The sequence below is a fragment of the Dermacentor albipictus genome, chromosome 1 (assembly GCF_038994185.2).
Source record: "Dermacentor albipictus isolate Rhodes 1998 colony chromosome 1, USDA_Dalb.pri_finalv2, whole genome shotgun sequence".
NCBI classification, from domain to species: Eukaryota; Metazoa; Arthropoda; class Arachnida; order Ixodida; family Ixodidae; genus Dermacentor; species Dermacentor albipictus.
Window position 1 is genome coordinate 278,760,470 of NC_091821.1, and position 14,818 is coordinate 278,775,287.

At 46.2% G+C, this 14,818-nt stretch overlaps 1 protein-coding gene and 1 pseudogene across 1 annotated transcript in view; one reads left to right on the forward strand and one right to left on the reverse strand.

Annotated features, from left to right (window-relative positions):
* The window catches only part of LOC135920255 (uncharacterized), a 76,202-nt gene that overhangs the window by 23,842 nt on the left and 37,542 nt on the right, over positions 1-14,818 (forward strand). The window lies entirely within an intron of this gene.
* On the reverse strand, positions 1,225-7,696 carry LOC135920253 (uncharacterized; annotated as a pseudogene).

Consider the following 14,818-nt stretch of genomic DNA (forward strand, 5'->3'; position numbering starts at 1 on the left):
CGCGGCGGGAAAGTTCTACGCGGACAATCTGTCGGATGGTCGAAGGAAGGTCGAGGCAAGGACTCGTGTACACACTGGCAACCGTCGTAACGTTTGCCAACCGACCAAACTTTGGCGCAACCCGACGCATCTTGAGCGTTTCAAAAGTTTTGAAGTGCCGAATGACGTCGGACACAGAAATGAGGCTCTCCTTTCCAATTAGAAAATTGTAGACATCCTCAGCCACTCCTTTCAGCAAATGTCCAACTTTATCTTCTTCCGACATGCGAGCATTGACCACTTTGAACAGCTTTAACACTTCTTCGATGTATCTTGTGCATGTCTCACCTGGTAGCTGCGCCCTTTGCGACAGTGTCTGCTCCGCACGCTTCTTTTTGGCGACTGAGTCCCCAAAACACGCCTTTAACTCGTCACCAAAATGTTCCCACGTCGTAAGCGCGTCCTCGTGGTTCTCATACCACACGAGGGCGGTATCGGTCAGGGAGAACACCACACTGGCGAGCTGAGCGGTTGCATCCCACCCGTTGGATTTGCTCACTCGTTTGTAGTGGACGAGCCACTCGTCGGCATCTTCCCCCGCTTTGCCCCCGAAGGTGGGTGAAACTCGGTAGTATGGCAGTGGACTGCTAGGCGCTGCCCTCGGAGTGGCTCCTTCTTCTGGCATGTCGAAGATGGTCACGGCTGATGGCGGGAGGCCGGCAAGTCGACGGCTTCGACGAAGCTGCGGCAGTGATGGTTCCGTTGTTGTGAGCGGTACCCAGCACCTCCACCACTTTTTTGCGCGCGGAGGAGACCGTTTGTAACCCTTACGGATGAAGGGGACCGTTTACTTTAAGTCGTGAAGGTGAGCGCAAGAGCGGTCAGCTGGTTTATCAACTGACCGTCGTCCTCTTCTTCATTCTTCCACTCGAGACCGCAAGCACCTTCACTGGTCTTCGTTTTCTTCATGCGTAACAATATTACTTTGCAGCTCGTGTTCGACAAACGTGAGTCCCTTCCTAACCAGGGTGCACAGGCCTCTCCCGTCGGGCAGTCCCTTGTGCACTGTGTAGCCGGGAAGGGACGGTGCGTCGGTTAGTGTTTCTTGTAGTAGTATAACGTCCGGCTTGCGCCCAGCATGTGCGATGTGCTGTTGGATGACTGCCTTCTTCCTTCCGAAGCCGCCACAGTTCCACTGCCACGGTGTTACACCTGCTGCTGCTTGTGTTGCGTTGGCGGCAATGATTACGTTGGTGTGTACGGGGCTCCCTGGTTGGGTGGATGTTGCGCGAAGAGGGGCGCAAACGTCGGGTGGCTTACCATCGGCTGTAGGCTCCTTTCGATGTAAGTGAATCTGTTCGTGTTGTCGGCTTGGTAGGTCTCCATTGTTTGTTTCAATGCTGCCACTGCTGCGATGTTCACCGTGATAAGCTGTTCGGGATTGGTGAATGTCGCCTCGATCTTCGCTTCAAGGCTGTCGATGCGATCGTTTTCTGTTTGCTTGCGCGTGGACTCGATGGTTCGCTTCTTCGGTGCCGGTTCCTCTATGGCTTTCTCCTGGATGTTCGTAGTTGTTTCCTCGGTCTTGCTCGTGCTTGGCGTGGGTCTCTGTAGAAGCTCGTTGTTGCATAGCAGCAACTGACGGATCTCGGCGATCTCTCTCGTGAGGTTGATGATGGTCGCCCGCAACACCTCGTTTTCTTGTCTTAGGATCTCATTTGCTTCTCACAACTTGTTCATATCTTCTTTCTTCGTGGCTTCGGTGATTTTCTGCGCGTTCCTTATATTGTTCCCTTTCGCTGCGTCGACCCAGCTCACTCGCTCACGTGATGGTGACCTTTTCCTGCTGAGGCTTTTCTTGCAGCAGCTGCTGTCTCTGGATTTAGGCGCGCGGTTCTCCGATGGGGTCCTTGATTTTCGCGCATCTGGCGGTATGTCAAGTGGCAGGAAATCGCTCTCCGACAACAGCTGGCGTTCGGCCTGTCGGCGCTCCCATTGTCGCTTGCGCACTACGTAGGGGATCTACGTAGGTGTTCGTCCCCGCACAACTTACATTATGCGGTACAGCGATGGTCTTCTGTAGGATTCACGAGTTCGCAAGTGAGGCACGTCTTGATTGTGGGGGTCGGGCACACGTCCTTGCGATGTCCCACTCGGCCGCACTGCTGGCAAACGTTGATCTGCTTCCTGTAGAGGCGGCACGGTATCAGGGCGACTCCGTATCGGGCGAAGTTCGGTACCTTGGAACCTTGGAATACCACGATCGCAGTGGTCGTGCTTCCAATCCTTTTTGCGCCCACTGCTAGCGGGTTCCTCTCGTTGACAATGTTTCTATCTAGCTCGTCGGCGCTCGCGTCGATGGGGATGCCTCTGATGACGGCAATTATGGTGTCGTGAGGTGCCCTGCGATATGCGCTAACCTCGTAGGGTTTGCCTTGAATAGAGATTTTCCGGATTTTAGCGTGCCTTGCCGCGTTGTGTTCGTTCGGTGAACGGACGACCATGATGTTCTGTTGCGTGTTGGGGCAAATGGTGTCCGCGGCGCTTTCATCGCTCGTGATCTTGGCCGCAGCGAGTATGGCCGCAGCTACGGTGGTGGTGCTGGTCTTGACGATGTCAATCAATCAATCAATCAATCAATCAATCAATCAATCAATCAATCAATCAATCAATCAATCAATCAATCAATCAATCAATCAATCAATCAATCAATCAATCAATCAATCAAAAAGTGAGCTTTATTTAAACAAGTGAAGGAATGCGTACAAAAATAGTTGGACCAATAGCCTATGTGACTAGTAGCTAGTCCAATACACAAAAATACACATACAGGTAAACCAAATACATATCTGCTCAATGATTAAGAACATTATTTACATGAACAAGCATTTCTTTTAAGGAAGAGCTATTGCGTTTGGCTAGACAAGAAGAAGAGCTTACATACAAGATCAAAGTTTCGGGTTACTTTTATTTCCACAGGCACAGTGTTCCAAGTTATAGCGCCAAAGAACTCTAATAATCGTTCATCGTATACATTTGCTGCAATAAGGAAGGGTTAAATTAAAGTTATTTGCTTGCCTGGTGTTTGCACGTGGGAAGTTAAATATGGTGTTGGGTAAGGGAAAGTTGGTGTTGAGTATTTTGTCAACTAAACAAGTGATCTTATAGTTTAACACCGTGAAAGAAAGAATACGAAGGTCAGTAAACAGACCGCTACTTGGGTGATGAACAGAAAAAATGTTATTAGAGACGTTTAGCTTGTACGCTAATCCGGTAAACGGGAGCGGTTTGGGCGGGTTACCGGATGGTCGGGGCGTAAACGTGAGCGGTGAAGCCGCCTGGTGTTGTAGAGCTCAACCAGACAAACGCATAGCTAAAACTGCAGTAACTCACCATATCCTGCTTCGCCACTCGTGCAAATTTTTGGCAGCGGCGTAATTGTGAACACGATTACGCCACTATCGAATATTTACCCCAGCAGCTAAGCAGAATACAGTAATTAGCTCTGTGGTTGTGTGGTTGAGCTTTGCGCCACCAGCTGGCGCCACCGATCGGGCCGCTCACCTTTACGCCCCCGCTAAACCGGAAAACCGCCCGCGCTTTCCCGGATATCGGACGCGCTAAACGTCCCTATTCTTCTTAGGGCGCGTTTTTGCAACTGCACTATAGTTGTTAGGTAAGTTTTATATGTTAGTCCCCATATTTCACAACCATAGCTCATGTGGGTATGAAACAAAGAAAAGTATATGCAATGAAGCAAAGCACGAGGAAAATATTGCCGGGCACGGGCCAGTGTGTAACAGCTGAAAGCGAGTTTTCTACAGACAACGTTAATTTGTTCTCTTCAGTGTAAGTGACTGTCTAAAGTAACACCTAAATATTTAAATGAATCAACACAATCCAGAGTTCGGTTCGCTAGAGTCAAAGTGAACTCACTGTAGTCTAGTATTTTCCTGTTAGAGTGAAATATGATATACTTAGTTTTATCAGTAGTTAGGGCTAGTCTATTTTCTGAAAACCATTTAGGCACTTTGAGCAGTTCCCCAGATATAGTGTCTTGCAATGACGAGAGTGAGTCCCCTGAGTAAACTAAGGCGGTGTCGTTAGCGTACATCCAAACTTTTGACAGGTTAAGTACGCCCGGTAAATCATTTATGTATAATGAAAACAGAATAGGGCCTAAAACCGAGCCTTGCGGTACACCGCATACGCTATTGGTGGAAGCAGAATGATGTTTGTTAATTACCACTTGTTGCCTTCGTGCCTTAAAGTAGCTGTGGATGAATTGAAGCGCGCTTCCAACGATACCATAAAATTCCAGTTTTTGTAACAGTATGGAGTGACAGATTGTATCGAACGCCTTTCTTATATCAAGAAAGATTGACACAGCAATGTTATTCTTGTTAAGAGCAGAGTTAAGCGATTGCGAAAGTGTTAAAACTCTGGTTGATGTAGATCTACCTGCAACAAAGCCATGCTGCTGCGGGCAGATAACGTTATTGCTTACAAGAAATGCATTTAACTGCAGCACAATGAGCTTTTCGAATAGTGTGTTAACTACACTAAGAATTAAAATAGGTCTATAACTACTCGGATGGTTCGGATCACCAGTTTTGTACACAGGGATAGCCTTTGACACTTTCAGTATATTTGGGTAAATATTACTACTTATCGCATGGTTAAACACGAGACAAAGGGGCACACATAAGACATCAACATTGTTTTTCACTATCTTAATTTGAATACCCTCAAGTCCGGATGCCTTATTAGCCGATAATTTGCCTACTATACTTCTTATTTCCTCAAGAGTTATTTCACCAAACGAAATATCACTGTCGATTCTTCTCTGGATCCTGGTTGGGGGAATTGAAAGTACACACTGCTTAGATATACAGCCCCCAATTTTTGATAAATAATCATTGAAGTCATTAGCAATCTGAGGGGACGGATTTTCGGGACTAACATACTGTTTATCCTGTAATCCTACAACATCTTTTACTGTTTTCCATATTTGCCTTCCATTGCCATTCAGTCGTTTAATCAAGTTCGTATAATAGACCTTCTTAGATTTGCGAATTAGCATAACTGATTTGTTTCGAAAAAAATTAAACTGGCTTTTGTAGTAGTTGTTAGCTTTGTTATGTTTTAATTTATTATAATAGTAGTTTTTCCTTTTCAGTAAGGCAAGTATGGACTCATTCATCCACAGCCATATGGCGTAATCATAGCTGTGTCGTGAAGCGTACCGCGATTAATCTATCGCATTTGTAATGCAGTCAATAACGTTTTGACATTCCGTGTGAACGTTGTCATTGTAGAGGGTCTGGAAATTAGTAGTGACTAAGATGCTAATACTTGACTAATATTTGTGGTGCGTTTGGCGAAAAGAATGCAAATAATCCCGAGGCAGAAACAGAAATGTTGGAAAATGATCAGCAATTGTGGTGTCATAAACACCTGCCCGTACATCGATATCAGTATTGCACAAAATGTGATCAATGAGAGTTGAAGACACGTTGCAAACACGAGTAGGGGAAGCAATTACATTTTTAAGGTTAAAGGACTGTAGAAAAAATACATACTCATAGCAGTCATCTCTAGACAAGTCGATGTTCATGTCACCACAAATGATAATTGGATTGCGGGCAGGTATTAGAGGGTCAATAACAGTTTCCATTACAGAGACATCATTAATACATGAGCTAGGAGGACGGTAAACTACGCCTATAACAACACTACATTCAAATTTCACAAAAAGGGTTTTGGCACTTTGGTTGCTGTACGAACTGTTAACTAGGCGTTGAAACCCGAGCCTGTGGCTTATAAAAAGCGCGATGCCACCACCACGTGCTGTATTTTCCCTAGGTTGCGATAGCATCGTGTATCCAGCTATTGTTATTTTTTCATGCCTTCTGAGCCATGTTTCTGTTATCGCGATGATCTCGTAAGAAAACGAGTGTTGCGATATGTAGGTTAAAAATTCGTGTAGATTTCTGGTAATAATACGGATGTTGCAGTGGACTAAGGACAAGAAATCATGTCTTTTCCATGTTTCTTCAATAGCAGCTAAATTCCTCCTTTTTGTGTCTTTTTTACGCTTACTGCACCTGAGCAAGGTCCTCTGCGCACGTCACATGCAGTATACACGAATTTTCTGTTTTGCGCATGAGGATCTTCCCATCAGACACCCAACTGAATTTCCTGTTATGTTCCCTTGTTGCACCAGCGCTTTGCCCAACAATACCTTTTTCGCTGGACACAAGTGTTCATTAATAAAAATTGCAGAAATATCCTTAAAGCCAAGAAGAGACGTGTTTATTCTGTGCTTTTTAGGCGCTTGAAGGACCCTGTCCCTGACCTTACGGGACACAAACCGAACTACGATATTTTGCTTCGCCTTCTCTTTTGTGGGAACCCGATGAATTACCTCTATGTCTGAGTCCTGAATTTCAGATTCGACACAGACAGCAATAGCTTTCATGGTTGAGGCAAGGTTTTCATCTGGAGCCACACGAATGCCTTTCACCTCCAAATTGTTTTTGCGGCTGTGCTGCTGCAGGTCGACCAGTTCTTTCTTAATTCCTTTCAAGTCTTTTGAAAGGCGGGTGTTCTCATTCGTAATTTCCTTATTCCTGGCTTTGACTTCAACAATTTCCTTCCTTATTTCTACGATTTCTGTCTTGAATGTTTCAAACTTTTCATTAATAAGCTCCATGCCTTCCTCACGTAATCGATCGCCGTTTCAATGACTTTTATTATGTCGTTTTTATTTCGGCGTGCTGCTTATCGAGGCGATCTGACAAATCTGCAAGCGCCTTAGCTACTTCCTTCACAGTTGAAGGTGGCTTACCAGACATTCTATTGGCAATAGACGGAGCAATCCAGAAGCCTAAGTGTTGTATCTATTACGAAGTAGGTAGTTACTGACGTACAGCCGCCCTGATTTTTAATAATATAGCGCGAGCGTCGACTGAGCTGCTGGTGAGCGCCTTATAACGGCGATAAGCGTGCAACAAGAGCGTGCAACAAGGCGAGTGCAACAAGGCAACAAGGCTCGTGCGCGAACTCTCGCCTTGTTGCACGCTTATCGCCGTTATAAGCAGTTCAGTCGACGCTCGCGCTATATTAAAAATCAGGGCGGCTGTACCTGCGTAGAACAAGCAAGCGGTAACTTGCTGATCGACTCTGTGGCTGCCTGGATTGCTCCGCTATGACGCCTTCTTCCGCCGGGGCAGCATTTATGTAGCCGCGGGGTGACGTCAACGCTGGTTGGAGCACAGACGCAGTTTGCAGCCTGGCCGCTGTAAGATGACTTGCACTCGACCTGGTGCTGCGCTGCTAGCAAGCTTCACAGCAAGGTGGTGGCGAGTGATGATCCCGGGGCTGTCTGGCGATTTCAACGATCGACCATAGGATCGACTCTGTGTCTGCCTGGATTGCTCCGCTATGGCCATTTCCGTCCCTCTCTGGATCTGACAACTATCTTGCTTTCTTCCAGTGGCATGGCTGGCATGCGTGCTGCCTTGATGACCGAGTCTCTTACGTTCCTGTTGAATTTCGACCTCGTGCTTCTTTGACTCTCGCCGGGTCCGTTGGGCTTGCCGCTGGCGGGGGTCCGCTGGCGCAGCCTCGACATGCCTTTTCCCGAGAGCGTCGATCCGGCGTCGTTGTGGTATTCCTCGGGTGATATGTCTTTTCCTTGAACTTGAGCGCACATGTGATTGTCCACGATCATTGTTGTTTGAGAGGGCGCCTCCATCTCGGAGCTGACGAGCGGCAGCCGCCGAGGAGTACGGCAGGCCGCTGTCGGTGCGACGGTGTTGGGCCTAGCGTCCGCGGAACACGCCTAAGCCTAGCAATCCTTCGCACCAAGGCAGTAGAAGTAGTCGCGCGAAATGTGGCAAAGAAAAACGCACCTCTGGGGTCAGCTGGTATCGGTCGGTGCCGCTCGCCTTCACGGACACATTGGTGCAAGCAAAACTTTGGTTAGAGGTAATTAGCACTGCGTAATTGGCTAGCAATCACGGAGCCGATCTGTGACTAGGGACGAGCGCTTATTCTTCGTCGAGAAGCGGCTTCTATTCTAGAGAAAAGGGCTTGCCCCGGTTCTCATTATATCCCGCGCTTCCCTGCACACATGGGGACAAACGTTCTCGAGGGCTTCTCAAACCTCAACAAGCTGGCGTACGACCGTGCGCGAGAACGCACGCGCCGCAATGGTTTGGAGGCTCCGGAGGGGCACGAAGGGACTCAGCAGAACTATCCACTCCTCACATTTAATGAAATCACTAACCATTACCAACTTGGTCGGAGAGTTTATCCTCTGCCTCAATCGAAGCTCAGTAGAGGTCAGTCAACTACTCTTAGAACGCTGCAGACGGGATCTTTCCCGTCGCGGGGATTCCTCAGTTGGATGTACTCGGATGTCGCCCCTAGTTGTCCCGACTGCAGTGAAACCTTTGCACTGTGGCTCACATGCTCTGGTGATGTCCCGCGTTGCCTAACGACTTTCTCTCCAGCGAAACCGATTGGGAGGAGGCCATGAGAAGCACGGTGCTCCAAAAGCACGCCCAGGATATCTAGAGGGCCCAGGAAAAGGCGGAGCGTCACGGTGCCTTGGCTTCCCTTGGAAGCCAAGGTGCCAAGTTCTTAGGTGGCTATGCGCCTTGGCCCATAGCCAATAAGTCCTGCAGCCCTCATAGAGCGAAGACCGATGAAACAAACGCATTGGGGCTCCCACGAACCATGTCCTACCGCACGATGCATGCTTAGCACTGTGTTTAACAGTCGAAAGTATATGCGTGAATTAAGTCATACCAACGCGTATTTATTTGTGACGTCCACTTAAGAATAAAAAGCAAGCATTGTGCACATTGCTGAACTGTTATTGATTGTCGTAAAATATTGGTAACGCCTGTTTACAGGCGCACCAGCAAGAAGAACGAAGTTGGAGGCCGCTATTCACCAGATCGCGGTTTCACGCACCCCCATTGCTAATTAGAAGTTTTATAGGGTAAAAGACCGTCACTTGTTAGTTCTATTAAACCTTCAATAAATGAACTTAGAATGCGCATCAGGTGAGGCATGAGTATCCACCGAGGCAGCTCACCCCGTCACCTCGTAGACAAACCGCGATGTGGATACTCGATTACTGTACTCCAGTTAATTGCGCTGCCTTAATTATCCTGACCTTGTAGTGTTACTAAGCGGTGAAAAAGCCATAAGAGCGGCCGCCATCTTCCAAATTAGGTGAGCGATTCTCAGCGTATATAAGATCAGCGAGCATTTGGAGCAAACTTGAGCAAAATCGAGGCTAGACCCATGCATAGTGCTTTGGGAAAAGAAAATAAGGCCTCAAACCCAGGCGATTCATTTCCAGTGTTTTGATCAGTTATACCCGTCAAGTTTCATTTTCTTATCCGTTTTATTCGGCCTTTTTTTGCAATACTTCCAAAATAATGGAGGAGGTGCGAGTAAAAGATCCACAGTGGATATGTCGTCAAAAGGAAAGTGGCGAATCACACTCCTGATGTGCAATCATAAACGATAATAAACATTACGCGTTGTCAGAAAACCACGCACACCAGAAAACTCTCAGGTTTGCTGCAGAGCAAGGTTGGAACTTACAAGATGCAAACTACACTAAACACAGCGCGTTGGCGCAGGGCAGCAATGAAGTTTCGTTGTACGGCTCATGGTGGCAAATTTGCTTTAGATTTTGTTGTAGAATTGGTTTGCCTCAAGTTAGAGTTTTTATACCTCCTTACAATAGGGCAGCACCTTCCTAGTCCACTGAGGAAATTTTAGCTTTTAAAAGCTCCGTGATTAGCCTAACGGCAATATGAAGGAAACAGGTAGGCTGTAAGAGATCCTTTGCTAGACTGCATCCGACGCTGTTCGGTAATGTGCCTGCAGCTCAACCATAGCTTTCGTAAATGTTGGTCCTTTTCTCGAAGCAGACAAGGCGTTCACAGAAAAGAGAGAAAGAAACAAGCAAAAACACTTTTTGTTGCAATGTAACTACTAGGTCCAGATGAGTATTTTGTTTAAATAGAGACACACCGACGCAGGCTTTTGTTTTGGGTCGACGCCAATCTAATGTTAGTAGCTTGCACCCACCAAATAACTTTGAGCTTCAAGCACTGACTGGGTACCAGTCAGACGGAACAATGAGAACAAAGAACTCAAGTTAGTAGGTCATATTCAAACAAGGAACTAAGCTCTGCAGCGCTGGACTGAGCGCATTTTGACACGCCCAGGGGCTGCAGAGTACCGGCGAAGTAACCGGGCTCTGTTCTGCATCGCGCACATATTTACGATAATGTTACCGAAGAAGAACAAAAGAGCAAGAAGCCCGCTGCGCGTGGCACCAGAACTGGCGGGTAATTACATCGGACCGCATTAGGGTTATTGCTGCCGCGAACGCCCCCCCCCCCCCCCCCCCCCTCTCGCCACGCTAATCGCCCTAGCCACTATTCCAGATCACGCACCAAGGGAGCGGGCGAAACGCCGATGCGCTTTTCGTGGCCGACAGCCCGGCTTCTTCTCGTCAGCGCAAATGCAGAAAAGGCCTCGCGAAAACGACGCTCCTAGGCTGGCCGCGGCCAACGTTTGCTTCCCTTTGCTAGTGTCGTTCGCGAAGCCTTATATTTTCGCCGCGCGCTTCTGAGCGGAGCTGCATTATTCCAACTTGAACGCACGGCATCTCTAGTGCTCGTCTCCATTGCGTTACAAGTTGGTGCGGAAGCTCAATTACTCGCCCCGTTAAGTGCCGAACCCCGGCTAGCCTATCGCGCAAGTGATTCAATCTCTTCAAGTTGCCTGCACATACTAGCGGGAAGATTGTTGTAGTTTCATTTGTTTATTATTATAAGGTTTTTGGCAAGTTTCAGGTGAAAATCGGTTCTGTCGGAACCTGGGTTTGGTTTCCGGATGGCTTGGGTAGCTTAGGTATATTGCCTATTTAATTCCTAGAAATGGGTGTTTATTTTGTGACCTACTGTGTTACCAGCGGAGGCGAAATGTACATATTGTTCCTTTCTAAATAGTTTCATATAGCCGGTTATATGCTTTCTTTCTTTCACGTTGCAACTTAAGAAAGAAAAAACATCAGTGGCGATTTAGCGCTAAATGCGAGAGACACGCATTAGCATTACGTACTCGAGCGGACAGAAAAAACTGTTCCCTCAATGCACGGGAACAAGTCGTGGGGATAGACAGGGTCAAACCAGCCTACCTAGCGACCTCGCCATCGTTATCCGCTTTCAACGACTTTACAACCGCTGAATCGACGAATCTACCCGATCGCCCGGCATATATTTCATGGGTACCGCTGCACTGTTTCCTTGCTTGCTTGCTCCTCACTTGTGGTGCTCATCCACTACGGGGAATTGTCCAAGAAGCCGGTGCTTAAAGGGAAGGGGAGAGAGGAAAACCTGAACGCAAAAGTAAATCAGGGCGAAGTATAATGTTCATGTCAATTAAGATATATATTTAGGTGACAGATATAGAAATTAAAAATATTTCGAATTATATAGAAACAGCAAATTTTGTGTTGTGTTTTGGGTGGTATTGGAATAATTTCGAAGACACAATGAGCTATTTAATTAGCTATTCAATTCTTAATTTCCAGAATAAACATGGTTGCCTTCTGCTCTTCCGCTAAGCGCGTCCTGCCCAATAAAGTTTTCCAGTCCTAAAATGGAGCAGCCCTGCATAGCAGTCATCCTCCTCGGAGCGTGTGTCATGCCTCGTGCTGCGAGATTAGAAGAAAAAGAATAAATAAAAAAGGTTTTCTCCGGCTCCTGCCAGGGTCAGCACAGTTCGTAGGTCTTTCGTTCGCTGACTCACACCATCTTGTATTGGACCTCGCCGCGGTCCCTATAGTAACGAAGAGCAAGCTCTGCGCTCATGCAAGTGCCACTCTGGAATATTCGTATTCTGATTCTCGGATACCTTCCAATATCATTGGTAATTTAGGGCAGCAGCTATGAGGAGGAGGAATAAACTTTATTAGTTGAAATGAGCCGACGGTAAAATCATCCGAGGTGGGCGGCGTCCCTAGTCCAGGATGCCGTGGGCCTGAGCTGATAGCTTGGCCCTGCTCACCAGGCGATGCTGGTGTTGGCGGGGCACTTGAAGCCTGCTTCACCTCCGCCGCATGACAGCGCGATACACACTAAACATTTTAACACCCTTAAGGGTGTAAATCAATTTGTCGCCAGACGAACACCCTAAGGGTGCCTACACTCTACAGTTGGGGTGCAATTATAGCACACTAGAGGAAGGGTGTCCAGCAAAATAAATTTAGGGTGTAAGGGTGCAACTCCACATTAACACCCATCTATGTGGGTGTTGGAAGGGTGTACACCCTTTTATTTCTAGTGTGATGGAAGGCAGTTTCGGCAATACACGCCTTCAATTACTACTATGTACAGCGATCCACGCGTAACTCTCGCGTGTGCCAGAAGGGTCAAGTTTGGCTACTAAACGCACCGTCGAACAGCCGGCCTTGAAGCTTCGATGGGCATCCACAACACCTTAACGTGTGGATCACATTACATATTAGTAATTCATGGTGTATATTGCAAAACCTGTCTTCACTGCACAAATACAACCTAACAAATGACACTTTTGAGCATGCATATCAACACCAACGGTTATCACGATTTCCAGATCCACATAATATGCAACACAGACTGGTAAGATATATGCTGCATTTTCAAGAAAAATGTTAATATATTTATTGTATGCTGAAATACAGAGTACAAGATATACATAAAATCACATGAAATATAAACATGCACAATCACCAAACACATCGGTAAGCACAAGAATATGTACATTTCCCACAAAGGTATCTAAAATATATGTATTGATCAAATCTGCTATTAGAGAAGAAACTAATTATAGTGGCACTGAAAGAGCCTGAGTTGACGTCGCAGTGTTTTGGGCCACATAAAGGAATACATTTTCAGTATTAGGCTCCAATGAACGAAAATTCAAGTTTTGATGCCTTGAAAAAAAAAAGGGATATTGCAAAGGTAAATTAGGGAAGTCATTGAAATGCAGAGCACACGCACAAGAAAGACACCTGTTATTTTGTACACTAATGTAATCATAAAGCATTATAAAAAGTTTGGAAAGTCGATGTAAGCATAACTGGCCAACATTTTTCAGACTGAAACAATACTTTCCAAGCATAGACGTGCTTTAAGTGCAGTTTAGGCCAGGAGCATTATTGCTAATTTTCTCTTTTCCACAAGATTACTTGAGCACGAAAAATACGTAGAATTTTTTAGTGACTACATAGTTTGTCCTCTTTTGTGAAACGAGAGTTCTCTGGGCTAAAGGTGCGGTGTAGCAGATTTTCGAACTACAATTCCAGTTTCTATAAATTTTTGTTTTGTAACCCGAAGGCACTGGTACATATACAATACGTAGCTTGAAAAATAGGTTCTTTGCTTACTATAAATCAAGAGCGAATATTCCACATTTACTACTGTGTGGGTGCAAAGTGCAGTAGAAGGCCTGATGAAAGCAAACCACTGTTGATTAAACGATTTTGCGAAGCACAAAAGGTGGACAGTGTTTTAAAACACAGTAAATTTCTAAATTATTTGCACTTAGATGCAGTAATACAAGATTAGGGCTTGCTGTAGCATGAGAGTGGGCAAATTAGAAAACATGGCTTAATAAACTAGGCATACTCTGGTTACTAAAAGAACACAGGCACAGGCATTTATGCAAAAGCTCAAGTTAAATATCACACTGATAACATTTACCAGCAAATGGTCATATCAAACATTGTATATATACTGAACAAAGCTGCTTTCTTGGGATAGTTGGCAATTAATGAGAAAAAATGACGTACAGCGTGATGACAAGGACTGCGAGAGACGACATAGACTGCGCTGACTTCCAACAATATTTTATTGCGTTGCCACATCGTGTGTCTATATAGAAGAGCGGGCATGCGGAGAAAATGAGCCACAAGGGTGTCTAACAGCAAGTCATTATACTAAGAACGTGGTCACTTAAAAAAAACATAATTACTCTGTTGAGATAGAAGACTTCACTAGGGGTCAGCGCGATAGAGGGGGCACTAACGCACAAACAACCCAGTTTTCTGGTGAAATTTGCTTCTATAATATCCCGGATGACCTGTGAGCTGTGTCTCGCTAAAACTTCCGTATCTTCAAAGAGGGGCCCGCAGCCGCAGCCCCGGCAATGAATGCCCAAGTGGCCTTGAGCACTTTTATGGACCTTCTTATAGTGCTCTCTTAAACGATCGTTTAGGCACCTGCCTGTCTGTCCAACGAAGTTACTGCCGCAAAACAGTTTGATAAACCACATTCGTTGCGCATGTCACAAAACGTTTTCTGTGCCCGTCAGAGCAACAACACTGCCGTGATTTAGGCCCGTTTACACGCTTACAATGCCTTGCCTCCTTTTCCGGGGCTGAGAAACGACTGATTACTGCAGGTTGCCCAATCTTTTTTAGCCTGTGGGAGGCATCATGCACATACGGTAGCACTGCGAACCTGTGTCTTTCAACTGGCTGGTTCCTTTACTGATCGGGCTCATCACGGTTTGTGCACCTCAGAAGCTGTTCCGCTATGGCTGAAATTAAGGCCAAAGGGTAGCCTACCCTAGAAAGGCGATCAACCTGTGCAGCAAGACTATGTTGAATCTCGTGTGAGGAAGATTTATTGAGGCTGTTAACAAGGCAAAACTTTTATTACCTCATTTAACGAGCATTGAGTGTGCAAAGTTAAACGGCAAGAGTGACTTCTTACTTCTCGGTTCGAAGCACCAGCCTGAGATCTACAAAGCACAT